This window comes from Chrysochloris asiatica, unplaced genomic scaffold, assembly GCF_000296735.1.
Source record: "Chrysochloris asiatica unplaced genomic scaffold, ChrAsi1.0 scaffold00015, whole genome shotgun sequence".
Taxonomy (NCBI): Eukaryota; Metazoa; Chordata; class Mammalia; order Afrosoricida; family Chrysochloridae; genus Chrysochloris; species Chrysochloris asiatica.
Window position 1 is genome coordinate 26,874,360 of NW_006408533.1, and position 5,282 is coordinate 26,879,641.

Here is a 5,282-nt window from a genome sequence, read left to right on the forward strand (position 1 = left end):
CTTCTTATGTCACAGTAGAACTGTGATCCACAGGGTTTTCAATGGTTAATTTTTCCAAAGTAGATCACCAAACCTTTCTTTTGAGGTTCCTCTTGGTGGAATCAAACCTCCAACTTTTTTGTTAACAGCCAAGCATGCTAACTGCTTGCTCCACTAGAGAACTCTTAACCCCACATAGTCACATTATTTGTGGGAGGTGAATTGGGTCAGTACTGAGGATTGTCAACACCTGGATGCAGATAAAAATTCAAACATTTCAATTTCCACCATGAAAGTTTGCTTTACTTTGCATCTACTTATATCATCTTTTAGCAAATAAATGTCTTTTGGTCTCTAGCCTTGAGGCTGTCAATTCAGCACTTAAATTGATTTGCCTTTTTCTTTTTGTAAAAAAAAAATATATTACTGGAAACAAAGGAAGTAATCAATTTCACATCAGTGAAAGAGCCAAGGTTTCACCTTCTGGTTGGATTATTCCTACACATCATTTCTGAAAAGGTAATTGGAAAATTGTGCACTTAGGTGGTTAAAGACTTGTTCAGTGAGGTGCTCAACCTAAAAGAAGTATTTAACTCTGTCTCTAAGGCAAAGCATTTGCTAAGAATTCAAAAGAAATCTGTCATTTGACCATAAGTGTTTAGAAAAAAATGGTTTCTGAAGAGATTTGGAAAAAAAGGTGGTTCATGTCTAGGCCTGAGGATCTTCTTAGTGAGTGCATTGTTGTTGTTGTTGTTGTTGTTGTTGTTAAGTGCCGTCGAGTTGGTTCCGACCCATAGCGACCCTGTACAGGATTTCCGAGGGTGTAAATCTTTACGGGAGTAGAAAGCCTCATCTTTCTCCCGCAGAGCAGAGTGCAGTGCGTAGTCTCTTCTATATTGAAAATTTCTGAATTTTTATAATGCAAATGAAGGTATTCTGGTTAAAAGGCTAAATTTTTATTTTCTTTCTGACCACATCTCTCCTGCTATGAATAGTACAGAGATGCTCTACTTACCTCTATATTCCTACCCCTGTAACATCTCTAGTATGTGTGAACTTTGTACCATTTACTTTCAACAAAGTATTGAAAATTGAAAACTCCTTTTCAAAAACATGATACATGCTGTGCCATGGAAGAACCTTTAAAACATCATAGTGAAATAAGACCCTAAAAGACAACTATTGTTGAACCATTGTGTGATGCTGTGGGTTAATGCATTGGACTGCAAAATCAGTTTGAATGACAAGGTTGGTGGTTCAAGCTCACCAGCTGCTCCTCAACTCAGAAACAGGGTCAATATGGGTCGGAACCAACTCGACAACACTTAACAAAAACAACAAAATTCCAGAATAGACATATATATAGACAAAAAAGTTTATTAAAAGTTACCCCGAGCTGGGGGAAAGAATAATAGGAAGTTATTGCTTAAAAGGTATTGAATTTCTGCTTAGGGTGTTGAAAACTTTTGGAAATAGACAATGATGATGGATACTCAAGATAATGAATATACTTAATATCCTTGAATTGTTTAAAATGGCAAACAATTTGTATTACATATTTCACCCTAATTAAAAAATACAACACCTCTTAGATAATTAATGTATACCATTTGATACTTTTATTGCCTAATATGTCCCCATTGTATGTCACAGTAATAAACTGTAATAAAAATCTAAAAGAAGTATAGTATGATATTCATAGGTTCTCTAGATAGAAAATAATTGTTTAACAGAGATATTGATTTACTTTGTCTTGTCCAAACAACCTAACCAAAATTTGATGGCCCAGCAATTATACATGTTCCAATGAAAGAATCAGCTCTCAGCTGAAGTATTAGTGAAACACAAAGACTTTGTTTAGTTGTCTGTAGGGAAGATGAAGGAATATTTTGTTTGCTGCACCCTTCAGCATAATCTGAAATGAAGTCTCATTGATAAGTCTCTTCTAGAAAGCTACCCTTGTCTCTTACAAATTGTCATTGTTGTTTGGTGCCAGAGTCAATTCTGACTCCTAGCAACACTATGAGAGAGCTTCAAAAAGTTTGTTGAAAAATTGAATTAAAAGAACCTTTTGAATCTCTCTGCTATGCACAACCAAATGAAACCCTAGCTGGTTCTGTGCCATCCTAGCAATCATTGCTATATTTGAACCCACTGTTGTAAGCCATCTCATTAAGGGATTGCCACATTTCCTCTCTAGGGACTGTTTCCCCTGATATCATATTCAAAGTACATAAGGTAAAGTCTCATCATATTTGTCTCTGGAAAGCATTATAGTTGTATTTCTGCCAAGACCACTTTGTTCTTCTGGCAATCCATGGTATGCTCCATAGTTGAGTGCATTAATTCATCTTTGGTTTTTCCTTATTCATTCTCCAGCTCTTGCACGTGTGATACCATGGCTTGGGTCAGACATCTTAGTCCTCAAAGTGACAAACTGACAGCATTACTTTTTAATCCTTTTGCAGATTTTCTCATTGAATGATGTTCTTTTCTTTTTTGACTGCTACTTCCACGAGGTTGTGGATCCAAGTAAAATAAAATTCTTGACAACTTCCGTCTTTGTTCCATTTACCATGATGTTGCTTATTGGTGATGGCTTAAGGATTTTTATTTTCCTTATGTTGAGATAGAATCTATATTGAAGACTACAGTCTTTGATCTTCATCAATAAATTCTTCTAGTCCTGTGTTTGCTTTCGGAAAGCAAGAGTATGTCATCTGCACATTACAGCTTGTTAATGAGTTTCCCTTCTATCCTGATACCATCTTCTTCATACAGTCCAGTTTCTCAGATTATGTCCTCATTACACAGACTGACTAAGTATAGTGATAGGATATAATCTTGAAACTCACCTCTTTTGTTTTTAAATCATGTAGTGTCCCTTTGTTTGGTTGAATGATTGTCTTTTGGTCTAAGAAAGTTGGTATGCACAAGGCTCACTGCAATTGAAGGCATTATCAAGTCATAAGAGATGTTACCATCAGAAACCAGTATAATGCCTAAAGGCCAGCTGGAGTCAGCCATGTTTAAGTGACGTTAGTTTAGAATGGCATGGAAAAGATGAAACAGTTGATACCATAAGAAGAATCTGAAAGAGAGGCCAGGATCATATAACCAGTCCCCATCCTCTCAAATAAAGGTTAAAGACTGGTCATATCCTTGGAACGAGGAGATGAATAATAAACCCTTGAGAACATGAGGAAAAGACTGAAAGACTAAGTAATGATCCAAATGAAAATGAGCTGTAATGAGCTTTAATTAAGACGGGAGTAGAGATTAATGATGAGTTCAGATACAGAAGTTAAATTTGAAGTTGCCTTTTTTTTCTACACTGATAAATCATTTGTAAATTTGATCTACAATGTACGTTGTCATAAAATGAAATTGTCAATGATTTTATATTCTTCAATCCACAATCAACACCCATAGAAATAGTAGTCAAGAAATTTAATAGTGTATTATACTGGGCAAAACTGATGCAAAAATGCTCTTAAAGTGTTAAATAGCAAAGATGTCACTTTAAAGATTAAAGTGTACTTGACCCAAGCCATAGTATTTTTAATCATTCATGTGCATGCAAAGGCTGGGCAATGAATAATAGGGATAGAAGAAGATATGATGCCTTTAAATTATGGTGTTGTTTTTGTTTTGTTTTGTGTTTTCAATTTACTTTTTGCCTTATGGTATTACTGAAGAATATTAAATATACCATGAAATTCTAGAAGAATGAACAAATCTGTCTTGGGAGAAACATAGCCAGAATGCTCCATACTAGGAATAATGGTAAGAGAGTAAGACTTTATCTGATGTACTTTGGACACATTGCCAGGCAGAATCAATTCCTAGAAAGGACATCATGCTTGGTAAAGTAGAGGGTCAACACAAAAGAGGAAGACCCTCAAAAGGATGGCTTGGCACAATGACTGCAATAATAGATTGAAAAATGGGAATTATTGTGAAGATAATACAGGAATAAACAGGGTTTCATTCTGTGTACATAGGGTCATTATGAGCAGGAACCAACTTGATGGCACTTAACAACAACAAAATGTATGTAGTTAGGAATCCAAATGGATTGTCAAAGGGTTATATTATATGAGCTGAAATATGTTCTGCCAAGGGGAACTGGAGTAGGGTTGAAACAAAGGGGTGAAAATGAACTTGTGCTATCAACCACAGCTACAAACTCAAGCTTCCAAAAAAGTTAGGAGGTCAGAGAAAGATGAATTAGAATCCAATACAAAGAAAATAACATTAACGTGAAGTCGGGGCTCTTTGTCATCTTCTCTGTTTCTCTGCAGCTGCAGCCATGACGGTCTAAGTGTGCAGTTTCAGTGAGTACAAAATATACCCCGGGCATGGGAGACTACACCAGGACCCACGGGAAGGTTTTCTAGGTTCTTAATGCAAATGCAAGTCTGCATTCATTTCCCAGAGAAATTCTTGGAAGATAAACCTGATTGTCCCCTACAGAAGAGAGCACAAAAGAAGAAATTGAAAAGAAAACCTGCTGTGCAGTTAAATTCCAGAGGGTCATCACTAGTGCATCTCTTGCTAATGTAATGGTCAAGAGAATCAGAAGTCTGAAGTTAGAAAGACTCAACAAAAACAGGCCATAAGGGCTTCCAAGGAAGCAAAAAAGGCTAAGCAAGCATCTCAAAAGACAGCAATGGCTGCTGCTAAGGCTCCCACAAAGGCAGCACCTAAACTAAAGATTGCGAAGCCTGTGAAAATTTCTGCTCCCCAAGTTGGTGGAAAGTGCTAAGTTGGCAGACTTTAAAATAAGGGTTCAATTGCAACTCTAAAAAAAAAAAAATTGAAGTTAGGGAAGGTCAGCAGTCAGTTTAGCAAAAATTTCATATATTTTTAGTGCTTTTTTTCTGCATGCTTGAGTTGACACCAGCAAGTAAAGAAGACTATCCTTAAAACAGTAACATCATGTTTAATGTGCAAATAAACATTTGTATGAAAATACCTGGCTATTGTCTTTTCTCATACCTTCAGATGTCAGTTTCATTTGCATAAGAAATTTCCTAAAATTGAACGACAATTTTCATGTTTCACAAACTCCTCATTAAGTTGTTATTGTTGTTAAGATTCCTCATCAAATTGTTGTTATTAAGTGACTATAGAATCTGTTCTGACTCATAATGACCCTATATAGGGTTCCCAAGGAGTGATTGGTAGGCTTGAACCATAAACCTTGTACTTATCCTATAACATCACTCCAAAACTCATCAAACCTGAGAACTTTATGTTGAGTACCTTGAAAAATATTGAATGTTTTACCTTATTTACAG

The 5,282-nt window shown here is 36.0% G+C and overlaps 1 pseudogene; it reads left to right on the forward strand.

Moving 5' to 3' along the window:
- Window positions 1-4,291: 4,291 nt before the first annotated feature.
- On the forward strand, window positions 4,292-4,747 carry LOC102821740 (annotated as a pseudogene).
- Window positions 4,748-5,282: the final 535 nt, after the last annotated feature.